General features: G+C 46.6%; 1 long non-coding RNA gene across 1 annotated transcript in view; it reads right to left on the bottom strand.

Annotated features, from left to right (window-relative positions):
* Positions 1-3,905: 3,905 nt before the first annotated feature.
* Positions 3,906-20,395, bottom strand: part of LOC137531649 (uncharacterized) — a 94,293-nt gene continuing 77,803 nt past the window's right edge. The window contains exon 2 of the long non-coding RNA XR_011023697.1: positions 3,906-4,614. This is a non-coding gene — a long non-coding RNA (uncharacterized lncRNA). The remainder of the gene's footprint in view (positions 4,615-20,395) is intronic.

Raw genomic sequence — 20,395 nt, 5'->3', positions numbered from 1 at the left:
CTAGTAATTATCCGTACTACACAATCAATGTATTATATCATAATTTTTTTTTCCGCTTCAGTGTCTCTTTAATGCAGATCTGTGTTGTTCTACCCTGCTGGGCGTTTTAAATGTCCTAAAATAAAACATATTTCCACAATCCTAATCTTCCGGGCTCCTCATCTGACCCTACATATTTCGCCACTCCTCACCACTCCTATGATTTTACATTTTCATTTTTAAAATAAAATAAACCACGATACGGCTGCCACCCCGGAAGTATCTCCGGGGCAATGTGGCGTGCAGTGATGATTGTAATCAGCCTATTATGATTACACTAAATTAAGCATGCATTTTCGCATTTACACCTATACATACTTACAAATTGTTCATTCAATTGACTTTGTATAAGCATTTTGAGAAAATCGATTTTGAAAATGCAAAGAAAAATGCTTTTTAAGCTCAAAAAAATGAGTTTAAAGGGAACCAGAGAGGATGCAATATACATACCTGGGGCTTCCTCCAGCCCCATACGCACGGATCGCTCCCACGCCGCACTCCTCCGCTGCCTGGATCCGCCGCCACCGGGTCCCATCATTGCCGCGAGTCGGCAAGTCGGCCGGCGGACGCGGCCAATTCTCCGCATCACAGGGTGCTCTCCCCATACAGATACGCATGTGGCTGCTAACTGCGCAGCCGCATGCGTACATGTATGGAGGGAGCCCCTGTGATGCGGACAATTGGCCGCGTCCGCCGGAAGTGACGGGCCCGGTACCGGCGGATCCAGGAAGCTGAGGACGGCGGCGTGGGAGCGATTCAGGCTTATGGGGCTGGAAGAAGCCCCAGGTATGTATAAAATCTTTTTCTTTTTTCACCCCCCCCCCCCCCCCCCCCCCGTTCCTCTCTGGTTCCCTTTAAAAACCATTTTCTTTGTATTTTTAAAATCGATTTTCTCAGAAACTACAAGGTCTTTTTGAAAAATTCTTAAATTCTCAACTCCTTAACAGATGTAGAAATTATGGTAGCAATACCATGTATGGGGGCTTTGCTATTCACCGCCAAAGTTGGCACTAAATTAGTCATAAATTACACGTAAATTAAGGCGTAATTACGAATGCTTACAACTGCATACGAAATTAATTACGCTTTTCCCTGAAATTTTGCATTACGATTACGATGCGTAAATGCGACATTACACACAGGCGTAATTTCTGCTTGACACACCTTGCGGTGATAGAGGCAGTGTATAGCAGCTCTCTCACTGTCTGGGCTGCGACACGCAGGGACAAGCCAGGCAAATGAAGAATGCGCAGAGGGGGTCATGGATGATGTGAAGTATGTGGGTGTAAGTGGACAACTCTCTTCCTTTGGACTAGTTTTCCAACTTTTTAGATGAATATCTAATGGAGAGTAGAGACGGCCCGAACGGTTCGCCCACGAACGGTTCCAGGCGAACTTTAGGTGGTTCGCGTTCGCCGGCGAACTTTTGCGGAAGTTCGGTTTGCCCCCATAATGCTCCATTGAGCACAGCTTTGACCCTCTACATCACAGTCAGCAGGCACATTGTTGCCAAGCAGACTACACTCACTCCTGGAGCCCCACCCCCCTCATAAAAGGCAAGGTTCTCCTGCTGTTTTACTCACTCGTCTGCCTACAGTAATTACTTAACCTTCCTGGCGGTAAGCCCGAGCTGAGCTCAGGCTATGCCGCGCAGGAGGATTTCTCAGGCCCTGCTGGGCCGATTCGCATAATTTTTTTTTGCAACACGCAGCTAGCACTTTGCTAGCTGCGCATGCATTCTGATCGCCGCCGCTACCCGCCGATTAGCCTTAGGATAGCAGCCTACAGAGCGGTAGGCCTGGGTTCAATTCCTGAGCCTGGCCAATGTATGTGAGTTGGCTTTTGAATTCCTACAATTCCTTAAGCAAGCTCATTTTTCTCTTGGATATATCACAATGGTACATGCTAGGCTGGCTTCAGCATGTAGCATTGTAGTTTGGTGTGTTGGTGGTATAATGGTTAGGATAGCAGCCTACAGAATGGTAGGCCTGGGTTCAATTCCTGGCCAATGTGAGTTACATAGTTATTTTGGTTGAAAAAAGACATACGTCCATCGAGTTCAACCAGTACAAGGCCGATTCTCATAATTTTTTTTTGCAACACGCAGCTAGCACTTTGCTAGCTGCGTGTGCATTCCGATCGCCGCCGCTACCCGCCGATTAGCCTTAGGATAGCAGCCTACAGAGCGGTAGGCCTGGGTTCAATTCCTGGGCCTGGCCAATGTATGTGAGTTGGCTTTTGAAATCCTACAAATCCCTAAGCAAGCTCATTTTTCTCTTGGATATATCATAATGGTACATGCTAGGCTGGCTTCAGCATGTAGTGTTGGTGGTGGTATAGTGGTGAAGAGAGCTGCCTACTAAGCACTGAGACCTGGGTTCAATTCCCGGCCAAGGTATGTAAGCTGGCTTTTGAACTCCTACAATTCCCTGGAAGATAAGAACAGGGAGGGAGGAATACACTGCCTGATAATGTAAAGCATTGTAGGCCTGCAATTGAACATTCAATGAGATTTCTGACCTTAAAACACTGCTTTGTGTGAAATCCAGATTTTTTCTGGTACTTTTGATGTATATTCCACTCAACCATGTTTCCCTCCAGGTATTAGACCCCTTGAAACATATTTTCCATCACTTTTGTGGCCAGCAGAATTTTTTCTACATTTTTAAGTTCGCCTCCAAATTGAAGTCTATTGCGGTTCACGAAAGTTTGTGCGAACCGAACCTTCCGCAAAAGTTAGCGAACGGGGTTCACGAATCGAAAATCGGAGGTTCGTGACATCTCAAATGGAGAGTATACGGGAGACACCGGAAGCAGGAACATGAGGATCTATGTAATGTAAGGTATGTTTTAACTAAAGGGACATACCCATGTAGGCTTTTTGCATTTAAAAATAAGACTAAAGCTTTTCTTTAAGGCGTGCTCCACAGGTGACCAGGATCATTAGGGTGCCTTGCCTAAAGACTCCCGACTGTTTAATGGGATTCTAACCCTTGGAACTGCCCATATACCTTATTCCCTACCCTCTCCACCAGGGATGGTTCTAGACTTTTTGCTGCCTGAGGCAAACATAAACATGTAAGGACGCACCCTCCCCCGCCGATTTGGAATGATCGCACAGCACCCGACATTTTGCACCGCACGTTTTCGTTGCGGTGAGCCCCCAAGAAAACACCCTCAGTATAGCTAGGTAGCCAAGTATAGGAGCCACCAGTATTGGTAGCTAGGTACAGTGGCCCCAGTATAGTTTGGCCAGGCACTCTTTTCACTTCCTGTTTCTGCCTGGTGCAGCCCCCCAGACTTCTGCCGCCAGAGGAAGTCGCCTCACTTGGCATCATTGCCGGACCGGGCCTGCTCTCCACTAAAACCTGGTTGCTCCCTCTAAGTAGCCTTGTGATTTGTTTATAGATGCGTGACTAACAAGAGGCTCCATGACCAATCCATATCTCCTGCAGATCAGCAGTGGCTAATGGCTATGCACAGCTATCAGAACAACATGCTTCCTGTAAAAAACATGAATTTTGTTCAAAGGATAACAAAGAATTTCCTGATTTCATTTTGGAGGCGTATATATACTGTATATATAATGCTGTTGCTGCCTCAAGCCTTTCTGTAGATCCAGATCTTGGTATAAAATATATTGTCACAGGTAGCCTAATTAGGAAAAAAGAGAAGGTAGTACAGCATGCAACATTAAGCTAATGGCAGTTCCCGGAAGACCTGCACCATGGCTTTCATAAGAAATCAGCAGAAATACAGCAAGATGGTGACATGCGGGCCTAAAAAATATAGATATGTCAATGCCAGCGCTGAGATGATTCACACAACAAGCTCTTCCATCGCATCAATATAAATATTCACATCAGGTTTTTTTTTTTAATCAAAATCAGAATAGATTTATTTGCCAAGCACAAGGAATTGTTTTTCGGCACGTACAGCACAGTGGGTATACAAAACGCATACATGGGGTACACATAACACAGTGAAATGACATGTACATAAAGCAATTTACATAGCACAGAGTAGATTGCTAGTTACATAATGCATTTCAGAATGGGGATGCTGAATGGGTGGGGCGGGGGCAGAGTTGAGGGCCAGGGCGGCTTGGGGAACATGGTCAGAATTCTGGGAAGGCTGCCAAGGCCCAGGCCTTGGGCGGCAGCTAGCCAAGGGGCAGCTGGACATGGAAGAGGGATTGCCGCAAATGGAATTGGAGAAACACATAAAAGAGAGGAGCTGCTGCACTATAGATCTGTATATAACTGAAGGGTCTGCACAGAGTTCTGTACAAGAAAGTTGGCCTAGGGGTGGAAAAAGTATAAATCCGGCCTTGTTGGGTAAAGAAGGAGCTCCTGTGCCTGGTGGTCCTGGTGGAGATGGTTTTGAAGCGGCAGCCAGATGGGAGTAAATTGAGGTAGCGGTTCCCGGGGTGTGAGGGATCTTTTGCAATCCTGGCTTCCCTGGATTGAAGTCTGGAGGAGTACAGGAGGTCCAAAGAAGGGAGGGTGGTCTCGATGATTTTCTCAGCTGCTTTGGTAACTCTCTGAAGCTTGTTCTTCACCCTGGCGGAGGCCCCTGTGTACCGTACGATGATGGAGGAGCAAAGAAGACGAAACTGAGAATTCTAAGAAGATACTGAGAATTCTATTCAAAAAAATTAAATCCATATTAATTCTTTAACTGCTTAATGCTGACCATCAAACACTTCCTACAATTTTGAAATCTGTTTCACCATCATTATTTGAGAACAAATTCATGACCAGTCAAAAAAACCAACATCTGGGTAAGTTCTGGATTTAAATTAGCAGACCCTTGGATTGCTGCATGTAGCCGGGGAAGGGCTTCCTGTGTAGGACTACAGCACAGCATTGTAAAGTTTCAGTACGACTTGAGGCAGGGGGAACCAGTCTACCCTGGGAGATCACAAGATTCTTTAGTGCAAGAGACCAAGACGTCATGGACTCTCCCAACTAAAGCCTCATACTCACACTAGATGAAACTCGGCTAATGTGGCTGATAACTACCACCTCTGCCTAGCATGTCTGCAGCGGCCCCGGCTCCTTCACCCGCCCAACTAACAAAAACAGTCATTCAGAAGGTTATAGATAGGTAGCAGGAAAAAAGGGTGCCGGCTGAGGGTGGACGAAAAGGGCGCCGCCATAGACTTTATTGCAATTATCGTTAATACGGCTTAAAAAAACTGAAAAAAGAGCGCCATGATAAATATCATTAACAATATTAGAACATTATAGTTTTTGAAGTATGTTATCGTTTTAGAAGCTTGCAACGTTATAGTTTTTGTCATATTATTTCGTTTATATTTACAGATTTTACTTTATCAAAGATATTATTGTTACTATGTGTAAAAGGGTGTTTCTGCAGAGGGAGTGGTTAGGTTAAGGCGCCACCCGGGCGGCAGTAAGTTTTAGGCAACACCAGAAGGGGTGGTTAGGCACCACCAGAGGGGTGGTTAGGGTTAGGCACCACAGAAAGTTAGGGTTAGGCACCACCCGGGCGGCAGTTAGTTTTAGTGGTTAGGCACCACTGGGGGGGGGGGTGGTTAGGGTTAGGCGCCACCAGGGGAGTGGTCAGTTTTAGGCACCACCAGGAGAGGGTTCTGTGTGAGGGTAGGGTTGGGTTAAGCTGTATTGTTGAATTACGTAACGATATTTAACATTAATATCTTTTCATCATTATTTCTCGTCTCTTTTTACAATGTTATTTATCGTTAACAAAGCTTGACAACAATGTTTATCTTTATCAGATTTCGTAATCGTTAATAACTGGCGCCATTTCGTTATCAACTCGGGCCCTTTTTTCATGGCGCCCTTTTTTCATGCACGCTATTCAGGAAAATAAGAAAGTTAATAGTAAAAACATTTATCCCTAATTTCACAATATTCTTATGTCGTAATTAAAAATGGTTTATAAGATACTTATGGTTTTGAGCTGTGTAACGCACTGCAAACAGCTGTTTGTGTAGTGACGGCTGTGCTGGCACCATGGCGAGAGTGCAGGCTATGGCAGTGTTCAAGCCCATATGGTCGCCGGGCTGAGGTAGCTCAATGATAGAAAAACAGTGACTGTCCAGCTGATCAAATTTGGTCTGTCCACAATGAAGCTACGACCCTATTATCTTTGGTGTGCCATCCCCCGAGACACTCATATAGCCGGCGGTCATTGCATCATTGTGATATGCAAGCTCCTTCACCGCGGCAAGGTAATAATTACGAAGGGGAATGGGCACATGTACGTGCCTTTTGTTTTGTTGTTGCAGCTGCAGTGCAGCCAGAAAAATTAGGCAGGCATGTACATGCACCAGCAAACTTATTATAGCGCCCGCTGCTAGCAGCGCCCTTAAAAATTCAGGAATCCGCCTGGAGTCCTGGACCCTGTTGGTGGTGGCGGAGAAGGCAGTCAAGCGGCCTGCGTGCAGAGATGCTGTGTGGGGACGACTTAGTCTTGGGGCAGGCAGTCACACGGTGTGCAGGCAGAGATGCTGTGTGTGGGGACTGACTTAGTCTTTGGGCAGGCCTGAGCGTGTTTTGCAGACCAGGCATCCATGATCAGATGGACCCTTGACCCAATGCTGTGTGCCAGAGATGTCACCACTTGCCTTTCAACATCACGGTACAGTTTAGGTATCGCCTTTTTTGAGAAAAAATTGCGGCCTGGTATCTTCCACTCGGGGTGTGGCTTTGCTTTTGTGTGCTGCTTTTCTTCAGGTGGTCATCGTTCAGGCCATCTCTAGCTTACACTTGTACGTTACTTGTGAGTATAATTTAAAAAAATGTTTTCTATCTTTCATCCATTTTTCCTGCACTGCAACCTTGCAATAATTCATCCAATACTGGATTACCACATGATTCCTTAAAGGACAAATGAAGTGAGAGGGATATGCCAAATTTTTTTCATTTTAAGCAATACCAGTTGCCTGGCTTTCCTGCTGATCCTCTGCCTCTAATACTTTTAGCCATAGACCCTGAACAAGCATGCAGATCAGGTGTCTCTGACAAAATTGTCAGATCTGACAAGATTAGTTGCATGCTGGCTTCTGGTGTGATTCAACACAGCAGTGTTCAACTGTCAGTTCAAATTTTAACTGCTCTGGGGTTTTTTTGCTGGTTGTAATGATCCGCTCAGCTGGCTGCACAGGCAGACAGCTGTTTGACCATTCCTCTAGTCTGTGGGCTGCAGGTCTCTGGAAGAGAGACCTGTCTTTTCTTTGCAAGTTCAGACCTGTTCTGCTGCTGAGGGATTTGCATACATTGGTTATGCAAATCACCTAGCTGCCTCCTTTGTAGGCTGGCAGTATAAAAAGCTATGTTTTCCCAGAGTCCTTGGCTGGTCATCCCTTCATGGTTTGTTGAAACACTCCTAGAGTGTCAGCCGTGCTATTGCTTGTTAAAGTTATCTTAGAGTAATTCTTGGGACTGCACTAGGCAGCTTCCCTAGTGCAGTTAGATTGTTATCTGTTTTGTCTGTATTGCCTCTCTGTTGCGATTGTCCTGCCGCCAACGGTGGTTGTCAGGAAATCGTTCTGTCTGTCTGGGGGTGCTAGCCAGAGCTGCGGTTGCTACTGGTAGCCCCTTCTGTTCATCTGTCTTGCTTGGATCGCACCAGTCTCTAGCGGTAGCGGCTGTGGATCCTTCTGATCTGCGTTCTTGGAGTATAGCTGGGGCAGCGGTTGCTACCTGCTATCTCATCTGTCTGTCTTGCTTGGATCGCACTAGCCCCTAGCGGTAGCGGCTGTGGATCCTTCTGATCTACTTTCTTGAAGTTTAGCTGGAGCGCGGTTGCTACCTGCTATCTCATCTGTCTATCTTGCTTGGATCGCACTAGCCCCTAGCGGTAGCGGCTGTGGATCCTTCTGATCTACCTTCTTGTCCCTGTACTTGGATCACACTCGCTCTGGCGGAAAGAGCAGTGGATCCTGCTAAGCTCTGTTGTCCTACTTGGATCGCACTCGCTCTGGCGGAAAGAGCAGTGGATCTTATCTGACCTATACCTGTTTTCTGTTGATCTGTCTGTCTTGTCTGATACGAACGCTTGCTGTAGGCTCGGTGAGGTAACCATTAAGCAAGCGCTCGCGTTCTCTGTTTCGTGTTTGTCTGTCGGTGGTTAGTTAGGCGTGCTTGTCTCTGTTGCACTTAACGTGCGGAGATCGCGCTGTAAACGCATTCACTGTTGCGAATGAGTGCGGTGTTCGCGTTTAGTTAGCGTTTGTTATTTTCGTTATTTTCTCATTGTCGTTTGCTGTGCCTTTGCTACTCTTGAGTTCTGTTCTGATCAGTCTTGTGTCAAATCTGGCGATCGCCTTTCTCGCGATCGCGTTCTTGCTTTTGTTTCTGCTGATGTGTGTTCACTGTCGCAGGGTTGCGACTAGATTGGTGAACACACATTCATCCTGTATCTGTGCTCTTTCTCTTTAAGGGCTGTTCAGCCCCGCATTGTCTTAGATCTGTACAATTCCCATCTGGCATTTGTGGCTGTGCAGAGGCTGTGCTCGTCTGCATTCCACAGCGCCATCTGCCGGTGGGAATTGCCCTCTGCTGGTGCATTGCACCTAACCTGGGTTCACCCAATTATACGCTTGTGGAGGGTTTTCACTGTGTCAGTGCGCATCTTGTGCGCTAACTGCGAAAACGATTCCGCAAACGTTACAGAATCTGTGCAAGTTCCTGATTCCAACCCATATGAAGATTACCTTGATACAGGGTTGTTTGAACTGCCATTTGCCTCATGGGAAATTGGGGCTTTGGTGGAAGAATTTGACTTTGATTGGAAGGCCTTTTGCGATTTTTACATTGCAAAAAGCGAAGATGTTCTGAATATTTGTCTTGATTCTATGTACGATTTGATTGATTCTGATGAGTGTGACGAGTGTCTTGTGGATTCGGTGATTTGTGTGTGGCAGACTATTTTGGATGAATTGCACACACACCAACCAATTACTTCCAATAAAGAGACACCATTGTCACATGATTATTCCTGTCTTCCTGGGGTAATGCAAGTGAGTTTAAGCACTGTGTGACCTGAGATGAATGGGTGTGCCTCGTTTGTGGACACCTGTGTGAATTCTGATAAATCCTCTTTTGTTTGTTTGGAGGTTGAATCTGTGCGATTTGATGCCTGTTTTTCTTATAATCCTGTTATGGAGAAAACTCCTAAACCATGCAGCCTCAAAAGTAACCCTTTTAACACCTTGCAGTCCACTCCACAGATTGCGGAGGCTTGCGCTTTGGAAGCGTCAGTTTCGCAACCTAAAGCAATCGTGGATTCGCAAATTTTGCGTTCTGTCTCCTTGGATTCGACATCGTTAGCCGAGTCTAAGAGTGAGACAGCACTTTGGTTTTGCGAATCTGACACAGAAGCATCCTTGCTGTGTCCAGAGAAGGGTTCTCTGAGTCCACCCTGTACTCTGGATGAGTCAGTTTTGCCTTGTATAAATTCTGGCTACAGTGAAACGAAACTCAGAGAGTCAGAGCTAGTTTCACTAGATATTCCTGTGTCTCTTTGTCCTGATGATGAAATTCAGTCTCAGCTTATGGTGGAACCATTCCTGGGACATCTGCCCTGCCTGCAGGAGGTATTTAATGTTCAGCCCTGTAACATGGAAAGTTCAGAATCCTTCATAGAAAACTTGGAAAATGACATTTCTGAGGTCTTGGTTGATGTTTTGGAGGTTTCCAAGTCCCTCCTAAAGAGTGCAGAACTTCTAGGAGATGTCTCCTGCCCCCCTGATCCGTCTGAGGTTTTGCCCACTTCGGTAGCCATTGCTCTTGTGCTGACTACCTTTGCAGCTCTTGTGGAGCTTCACTCATGTGTAGTCAATGATGATATTACAGTCACAGAAAATTCTGAAGTTAAGTCCGAGTCTTCTTTTGAAAGACCAGTACCTGTGACCTCTACTCGTGATGATTTTCTGCCCGGTCCTGGTTTTGGTCTTGTCGTGAGGGACTCTGAGGTTGGCAGTTCCCCGACATGTCCTGAGGTTTCTCCTGTGCTGGTGTACCCCAATGTGCTCTGTGACCCAGAAAGCCCAAGTGTGCCTCGGTTACCAGCATGCTACAAAATACAAGAAAACTAGAAATCCCCCTTGTATATATGTATTGAAACACGCAAATGAGCAAAATGCAAACAGGATGTCAAAAAAAGGCAAAAGATTCTTTATTGTGAGCCAACTACAGAATTAAAAAACAATAATTTAAAAACAAGGTAGCCAGACCTGGGCCATGAGCCCCTAAGTAATAAGATAATAGAAGTGAGCTCCACAGGTAATAATAATATATTAAAAGCGGTTTACTCTGGAGTTTCTGTGAAATAAATAAACCAGTACCACAAGAAATTATTATATAAACAATGGTGGGACTGTGTCACAGAAAACCCCCAGAGGACCACAAACAAATGCATAAGATGGTAAGAATCCTCAATAACAAACTGCTACTATAAAATTGATAAGTGCAAGTGCAGATACAAAGATACAAAAAATGCAAACTTTACAAAATATGACCATCTAATGAAGATGAATGGCATAGAGGTGAAATAAATAGGACTAAAGGTAAATCGATGAATAAGTACAAATAGTTAATGGGAGGAGAAAGGGATTATCTCCCTTAAGGTGGAGCAGTGATAATGTGCATAAAGGAAGGTAGCAGTGAGAAGAGAGAATATAATGCAAAGCTCACCTAAAGTATTGAATAATAGGTCACAGGACTGGCTAAGCGGGCGCTGCCTACGCCGTCCGACTAGTTCCGCCGAAGCTGCAAGGGGACATGCAGCGCCCGCTTAGCCAGTCCTGTGACCTATTATTCAATACTTTAGGTGAGCATTGCATTATATTCTCTCTTCTCACTGCTACCTTCCTTTATGCACATTATCACTGCTCCACCTTAAGGGAGATAATCCCTTTCTCCTCCCATTAACTATTTGTACTTATTCATCGATTTACCTTTAGTCCTATTTATTTCACCTCTATGCCATTCATCTTCATTAGATGGTCATATTTTGTAAAGTTTGCATTTTTTGTATCTTTGTATCTGCACTTGCACTTATCAATTTTATAGTAGCAGTTTGTTATTGAGGATTCTTACCATCTTATGCATTTGTTTGTGGTCCTCTGGGGATTTTCTGTGACACAGTCCCACCATTGTTTATATAATAATTTCTTGTGGTACTGGTTTATTTATTTCACAGAAACTCCAGAGTAAACCGCTTTTAATATATTATTATTACCTGTGGAGCTCACTTCTATTATCTTATTACTTAGGGGCTCATGGCCCAGGTCTGGCTACCTTGTTTTTAAATTATTGTTTTTTAATTCTGTAGTTGGCTCACAATAAAGAATCTTTTGCCTTTTTTTGACATCCTGTTTGCATTTTGCTCATTTGCGTGTTTCAATACATATATACAAGGGGGATTTCTAGTTTTCTTGTATTTTGTAGTGTATTTGTTTGGGTCGGTGACCCATTTCCCCCGAATTAGCCTATTATGGCAATTAGAGATATACTAATTATCTAATGATGTCTGCTCATTTGTTTTGGTGTTGAAAGATGGTTACCAGCATGCTCAGATGCTTGCTCGGTGGAGACATGCTCTGATATTGCCTGCCTGCTCGCATGCCCAGAAGTGGTCCCTGAAAGTCCTGATCTTGATGGGTGTCCTGGTAATTCTGAATCCAGAATAATCATGGGTTCCATAGGGGTTCTTGGTAGTTCTCCATGTGAGCCTGGTGAGCGTTCTGGCCTCTTGGGATCTCTGCGGAGCTTCAAAGGGTTCTGGGAGATTCCGGGAGAAATTTTGCTTGGTACCCTGGATAAGATCAACAGTGGCTTTTGTGTTGAAAGGGACACTTCGAACAGGTATTGTGGCAGGTTTGGTATTTTCGGACGCTCCCTGGAAGGTGGTGGGTATTGTCTGGAGGGTGTCGATGGCTTCTTCTCTGGCATTCACAGTCCTGATGGGTGTTACACTGAGACTTGTAGTACTGATGGGCATGTTTCAGTGGCTTCTGCTTCCGATGAGGTCGGTTTCGGGTGGACTGACTCTGGAATTGGGCCTTGTCGGGCTGTCCTGACCTTCATGAGTCTTCAGTTAAAGTTTTGTTTAAATACCAGTTTTGAGAGACGTCTGGAATCCGTCCCTAGGGGGGGGGGGGGTACTGTAATGATCCGCTCAGCTGGCTGCACAGGCAGACAGCTGTTTGACCATTCCTCTAGTCTGTGGGCTGCAGGTCTCTGGAAGAGAGATCTGTCTTTTCTTTGCAAGTTCCAGACCTGTTCTGCTGCTGAGGCAGTGGCGGACATACGGCCGTGCAGGCCGTGCAAGCGCACAGGGGCCCCTCAAGCTCCGTTTTTGAGGGGCCCATTAGGTATTGCAGGCGTTTTTTTGTTTTGTTTTTTTTTAAGTTTTTTTTTTATCCCGGGGGGCCCGACTCTTATCATTCCCTCACCTCAGCGGGCCCCCCTCCTGTTATGCGCGGCGCCTAGCGGAAGATACAGCTATTAGTCTCCGGGCTGCAGCAGACACTAGAGCTCCAGCCGCCTGTCCACTCCTGTCTCCTCCTCAGCAATACCGCTCGCACTACTTCCTGATTCAGTGCGTGCAGAGCGGTATTGCTGAGGAGGAGACAGGAGTGGACAGGCGGCTGGAGCTCTAGTGTCTGCTGCAGCCCGGAGACTAATAGCTGTATCTCCCGCTCGGCGCCGCGCATAACAGGAGGGGGGCCCGCCGAGGTGAGGGAGTGATCGGGCCCTCTTCCCAGCCTCGGCAAATAGTCCACCCACCCGCCTGACCAGGTAATCTTATCTTTCACCCTCCCAGACCGACCAGCCCACCCCCCAGGTAATCCTACAGCCCGCCCCCCAGGTAATCCTACAGCCCGCCCCCCCAGGTAATCCTACAGCTTCACCCCCCCCAGGTAATCCTACAGGCCCCCCCCCAGGTAATCCTACAGCCCCCCCTCCAGGTAATCCTACAGCCCCCCCCATGTAATCCTACAGCCCGCCCCCCCAGGTAATCCTACAGCTTCCCCCCCAGGTAATCCTACAGGCCCCCCCCAGGTAATCGTACAGCCCCCCCCCAGGTAATCCTACAGCCCGCCCCCCAGGTAATCCTACAGCCCGCCCCCCAGGTAATCCTACAGCCCACCCCCAGGTAATCCTACAGCTTCCCCCCCCAGGTAATCCTAAAGGCCCCGCCAGGTAATTCTACAGCCCCCCCCCCCCCCCCGGTAATCCTACAGCCCACCCCCAGGTAATTCTACAGCCCCCCCAGGTAATCCTACAGCCCACCCACCCACCCAGACCCAGGTATTCCTACAGCCCACCCACCCAGACCCAGGTATTCTTATAGCCCACCCACCCAGACATTCTTATAGCCCACCCACCCAGACCCAGGTATTCTTATAGCCCAACCCAGACCCAGGTATTCCTATAGCCCACCCACCCACCCAGACCCAGGTATTCCTATAGCCCACCCACCCAGACCCAGGTATTCCTATAGCCCACCCACCCAGACCCAGGTAATCCTATAGCCCACCCACCCAGACCTAGGTAATCCTATAACCCACCCACCCACTCAGACCCAGGTAATCCTCCACCCACCCAGACCCAGGTAATCCTCCACCCACCCAGACCCAGGTAATCCTCCATCCCACCCTCACAGGTAATATTTTAGCCCACCCACCCTCACAGGTAATATTTTAGCCCACCCACCCTCACAGGTAATATTTTAGCCCACCCACCCTCACAGGTAATTTTATTAGCCCACACACCCACCTACCCTCCCGACCAGATAATCTTTTAGCTCACCCACCCTCCCGACCAGGTAATCGTTTAGAGCACCCACCCACCTCCAGCACTTTACAGAGTACATCGTTATGTCGCTCACTGTCCTTTAGAGGAGCTCACACTACTCCTACCATAGTCATAGTTGAATGTCTTATCATATTATTATGTATTTATATAGCTCTGACATCTTCTGCAGCGTTTTACAGAGTACATAGTCATGTCCTGACTGTGCTCAGAGGAGCTCACTATCTAATATCTTCTATATGTATAGTAAATAGCGCATAATTTTTTATTAGGAGACAGGGCTTTACTCAAAGTTCCCTGTTGATGTCAACTGCTGAATTAACTGCTGCTAAGTTCATGTACCCGTCATCGCACGTATGATTGCACGTATTTTCTGGGCATATCTGCCGACTTGCTTGCACGTATTTTCTGAGCATATCTGCCGACTTGATTGCACGTATTTTCTGGGCATATCTGCCGACAAGATTGCACGTATTTTGTGGGCATATCTGCCGACAAGATTGCACGTATTTTCTGGGCATATCTGCCGACATGATTGCACGTATTTTCTGGGCATATCTGCCGACATGATTGCACGTATTTTCTGGGCATATCTGCCGACATGATTGCACGTATTTTCTGGGCATATCTGCCGACATGATTGCACGTATTTTCTGGGCATATCTGCCGACATGATTGCACGTATTTTCTGGGCATATCTGCCGACATGATTGCACGTATTTTCTGGGCATATCTGCCGACATGATTGCACGTATTTTCTGGGCATATCTGCCGACATGATTGCACGTATTTTCTGGGCATATCTGCCGACATCATTGCACGTATTTTCTGGGCATATCTGCCGACATGATTGAATGTATTTTCTGGGCATATCTGCCGACATGATTGAATGTATTTTCTGGGCAAATCTGCTCACATTATGTGTATTTTCTTGAGAAAACCTGCACAATTATGTGAATTTTCTGGGGAAAGGGTCACCAAAACTTGGGCCCACTGTCTTTGCGTTGCACTTTTCAAGGGAACCTGAGGTGAGAATAATATTGAGGCTGCCATATTTCTCTCCTTTTAAGCAATACCAGTTGCCTGGTTGCCGTTCTGGTCCTCTGCCTCTTATTCTTTCAACCATAGACCCTGAACAAGCATGCAGCAGGTCAGGGGTTTCTGACAATATTGTCAGAACTGAGAAGATTAAGCTGCATGCTTGTTGCTGGTGTAATTCAGTTTATTACTGCAGCCAAATAGATCAGCAGGGCCGCCAGGCAACTAGTATTGTTTAAAAGGAAATAAATATGGCAGCCTCCATATTACTCTCACCCCGGGATCACTTTAAATTACAGTTAGCTCCGCCCTTATCCGGTCATTGCCACGCCCATTTTTTGCCGCGGCGCTACGCGCCGCAGGTTCTATCCACGCCCATTTTTTGCCATTTTGCACAGGGGCCCACTGCTGCCTGTGTCCGCCACTGTGCTGAGGGATTTGCATACATTGGTTATGCAAATCACCTAGCTGCCTCCTTTGTAGGCTGGCAGTATAAAAAGTAGGGATGGGACGAATCCACAATTTCTTCGAATCCGAATCCGAATCCGAATCTAAAAAGGTTCTCGAATATCTCGAACCTTTCGAATCCCGAATCTAACGAATCCTGCGATCCGTGGAATAGTTGCCCACAGTATAGGTAGGCAGGCTAGGTGCTCACACTATAGGTAGCTAGGTAAAGGTGCCTTCAGTATAGCTAGCTAGGCATTGGTGCCTTCAGTATAGCTAGCTAGGCATAGGTGCCTTCAGTATAGCTAGCTAGGCATAGGTGCCTTCAGTATAGCTAGCTAGGCATAGGTGCCTTCAGTATAGCTAGCTAGGCATAGGTGCCTTCAGTATAGCTAGCTAGGCATAGGTGCCTTCAGTATAGCTAGCTAGGCATAGGTGCCTTCAGTATAGCTAGCTAGGCATAGGTGCCTTCAGTATAGCTAGCTAGGCATAGGTGCCTTCAGTATAGCTAGTTAGGTATAGGTGCCTTCAGTATAGCTAGTTAGGTATAGGTGCCTTCAGTATAGCTAGCAAAGCATAGGGGCCTTTAGTATAGCTAGCAAGGTATAGGGGCCTTCTGTAAAGTTAGTTAGGTATAGGGGCCCTCAGTATAGCTAGTTAGGTATAGGGGCCCTCAGTATAGCTAGTTAGGTATAGGGGAATTCAGTACAGCTAGGTATAGGGGCATTCAGTATAGCTAGGTATAGGGGCATTCAGTATAGCTAGGTATAGGGGCATTCAGTATAGCTAGTTAGGTATAGGGGCATTCAGTATAGCTAGTTAGGTAAAAGGGCATTCAGTATAGCTAGGTATAAGGGGATTCAGTATAGCTAGTTTGGTATAGGGGCCCTCAGTATAGCTAGTTAGGTATAGGGGCATTCAGTGTAGCTAGTTAGGTATAGGGACCCTCAGTATAGCTAGTTAGGTATAGGGGCATTTAGTGTAGCTAGTTAGGTATAGGGACCCTCAGTATAGCTAGTTAGGTATAGGGGCATTCAGTGTAGCTAGTTAGGTATAGGGACCCTCAGTATAGCTAGTTTGGTATAGGGACCCTCAGTATAGCTAGTTAGGTATAGGGGCATTCAGTGTAGCTAGTTAGGTATAGGGGCCCTCAGTATAGCTAGTTAGGTATAGGGGCATTCAGTGTAGCTAGTTAGGTATAGGGACCCTCAGTATAGCTAGTTAGGTATAGGGGCATTCAGTGTAGCTAGTTAGGTATAGGGACCCTCAGTATAGCTAGTTAGGTATAGGGGCATTTAGTGTAGCTAGTTAGGTATAGGGACCCTCAGTATAGCTAGTTAGGTATAGGGGCATTCAGTGTAGCTAGTTAGGTATAGGGACCCTCAGTATAGCTAGTTTGGTATAGGGACCCTCAGTATAGCTAGTTAGGTATAGGGGCATTCAGTGTAGCTAGTTAGGTATAGGGACCCTCAGTATAGCTAGTTAGGTATAGGGGCATTCAGTGTAGCTAGTTAGGTATAGGGACCCTCAGTATAGCTAGTTTGGTATAGGGACCCTCAGTGTAGTTAGTTAGGTATAGGCGCATTCAGTATAGCTAGTTAGGTATAGGGACCCTCAGTATAGCTAGTTTGGTATAGGGACCCTCAGTATAGCTAGTTAGGTATAGGGGCATTCAGTGTAGCTAGTTAGGTATAGGGACCCTCAGTATAGCTGGTTAGGTATAGGGACCCTCAGTATAGCTAGTTAGTTATAGGGGCATTCAGTGTAGTTAGTTAGGTATAGGCGCATTCAGTGTAGCTAGTTAGGTATAGGGACCCTCAGTATAGCTAGCCAGGGTACCCCTCCCTCTGTGCGCCTCCTCTGCTTACCCCCTACATAGAAAAAGATAGCATCGGCTCACCTAACAAGGGGATCCAGCGCCGATTCCCACTGCATCCCCGTGCAATCACCGATCCCCCGCTCGTCCCCTTCCGACCCCCCCACGCCTCCTCCGCTCGCCCCTTGCATAGATGTGAGCATTGGCTCACCTAACACCTGCCCTGGTGTTAAGCTTGGGGGTGTAATCTCCACAGTCAGCATACAACATATAAGCTGACGTGAAGGAGGTACACACACCAGCACAAGGGATCAGGATATCCCCAGTTTAGTGGAGGAGAGGACTGACTCCAATAGGAGATTGTGGTGCACAGAGCCGGTGCAGATCTGAACAGCCACAAACACTTCCGTAATAACGTCTCAGCGCAAAGTAGCGCTGAGCGCATAAACCAGGACTGAGGAGATCAGGACAGGTAGACAGAATGAACGCTTGCTAGCTAGCGATTACTTAGCGACAGCAAGCGTCCAAAACCAGACAGACTGGAATGAGGCAGCCAATGCGTTGCGGCGATGGCGTGCCTCACAAAGACAGGACAGGAGAGACAGGAAATAGCAGGATCGAGATAGATGAACGTAACACAGATAAATATACAATAAGTATGTTTTCCTAGCGTATTACACTTACAGCTATCAATGAAACTATTTGTAAGGTCTGACTAACATATGTATATATCGGCAATGAACCGATATATGACATAAGCAGGAACGCTGACTAGAACTGGAGTAATACAGGGAACAGGACTCAGAAGGATTCGCTATCTCTTCGCAGAGATGAACGCAATCCACAAACAGGACCAGGAACAGGATAACTAGCTCAGCACGGGTGTTCACGATACGCGCAAACTACCAAAACGTGCTGGAAACTGACTAACTGAACACAGGAAATAAACAGTTCGTGTACGTATATATCAGCAACACTGATATATCAACGTAACACGGATACAAGGAAAATAACAAAATGCGCAAGTATGCGTATATATTGGCGATGAACCAATATATGACACAAGACAAGCAAGTAACAACTTCTAGAACAAGAGCAGAACTAGGAGGACTCGCTGACCCCTTCGCAGGAGTCAGCGCAGTCCACACGGACCAGGAACGAGGTGGGGCACGAGCAGAGTAACAGATAGAGTCTGAAACTATGGTAGCCCATGAGGCATTGCAGGAAGCAGTTCTTTATACTGAGGTCATCCAATGGGAGCAGACCTGTAGATTCCCACACAAGTGAATGGTAATTAATCACAGGCTGATAGCAGGAAAAGGCAGACAATGATATGCAGCCTGCAGGAAAGGGACCGCCCCTCCACTGCAGCAGACAATGTTTGTTTACACAAAAGCATATTAAACTGTCATTAACTTCAGAGCGACTGCAGATGGAATCAGCAACTAGTTTAAGTGCAAACCAAACTATGCAAGCAAATGCATGTAATGACATTAGAACTGTTTGGTTTGCAATACCACTGCAGTCAGCAGTAAACGCTGCAGAAGCGATCATAACAGTACCCCCTCCCTTAAACGCGGCCTCTGGACGCCTATGAAAACTGACATATTTCTCCTGAACCACCCAAACCAAAAAGTCAGAAGTGGGAAATCCAGCAAACTGATCTGACTGAAAATTCATGAAGGTCGGATCCGTCCGACAAAACCAAATTCCCAAATCAGTCTCACCAAAACTAGACCAATTGGAACCAGAACCTACCGAACCATGCCCGTCAGCACTACAAGCCTCAGTGTGATACCCATCAGAACCACGACTTCCAGAGAAAAGCCCCCAGAAACTCTCTGAGCGATACCCACCGCCTTCCCGGGACTGTCCAAAAACGCCAAAGCCTTTGCAATGCCCACCGGAACTGTCCCCACCAACACAAAACCCACCGTTGAACCAGTCCAAGGTACCAGGACAAGTTTCCTTAGAGATCTCCCAGAACACTTGGAAGCTCCAAAGAGATCCCCACAGGTCAGAACGCCCCTTAGGCTCACATGGAGAACCATCAAGAACCCCTATGGAACCCAGGGCAACTCTAGAGTCAGGGTCACAAGGACAAACATCAAGATCAGGGTTTTTAGGGACCAGAACCATCTCCGGGCATGCAGGCCAACCGGCAACATCAGAACATGTCTCCACTAGGGAAGCGTGTGAGCACGCCAACACAGACACACTTGGGCACTCTGGCATACGAAGCACATCTGGGCACACCGGCACAAGAGAGACTTCTGGGCATGTCAAGGAACTGCAAACCTCAAAGTCAGTCAAGGTAGGACCGAAACCAGGACTGGGCAAAAAAAAATCATCATGACTAGACTTCACAGTTACTGGATTCTCACTAAAAAATGCAGGATCAGACTTAGATGTCTCTGATTCCAGCAAAGTTATTAACAAATCATGTTCAGGGGCATTTACAAGACAGGACAAATCTTCTGATGTATGCACCGAACTAGACAGGGTTCCCATAACTTCTTCTGGACTAGACAGAGACTCATCAAATACACTGGATTGGAGCTCATGAAGGGCTGCAAAACAAGTCAGTAGTGCAGCAATCCCCACTGAACTAGGCAAAACTGAGTAACTCACTGGACAGGAAGGGGACTCAGGAACTTCTGCCACACCGGCCAGAGAACCAGAATTTTCCAGGATACAGGGCTGGGTTTCAGAAACACTCATTAACCCGGACTGAAATTCTGAGATTTCTATTATTTTTTCCAGCGAGTCAGAATTATCCATGTTACAGGGCAAGACTTTTGAAACATTCAGAGGACAGGGCTGGAGTTCCTCGGCTGTTACAACACTGGAGAGGGACTCAACAACATTGGTTAAATCAGACTGTGTACAGGGCAAGGTATCTAACACACTTGCTGACGAGGACAACATTTCAATGGCTTCTGCTTCGCTGGGCAGAAATTCATCAAGTTTTATTAGAGCAGACTGTAATTCCAAAACAGCTGCTAGACAAGTGAATATTACTGCAACACCAACTGAGGTAAGCAGTGCCTCAGACTGTTCTGCTAGAGGGTTTGAAGTATCCAAAGTACTGGGTGAAGCATAAGACTCTGCGACCACAGCTTCACTGGACAGGATCACCGAACAGTCCACACTGCAGGGCAAAACCATGGAAGCACCTGCTGGACAGCATAATGACTCTGTGACCTGAGTTTCATTGGAGAGATCTACTGCACAATTCATG

Source organism: Hyperolius riggenbachi, chromosome 9 (assembly GCF_040937935.1).
Source record: "Hyperolius riggenbachi isolate aHypRig1 chromosome 9, aHypRig1.pri, whole genome shotgun sequence".
In the NCBI taxonomy this organism is placed as follows: Eukaryota; Metazoa; Chordata; class Amphibia; order Anura; family Hyperoliidae; genus Hyperolius; species Hyperolius riggenbachi.
The sequence above is the reverse complement of the archived record's forward strand: the minus strand, read 5'-3'. Positions and strand labels throughout refer to the sequence as shown.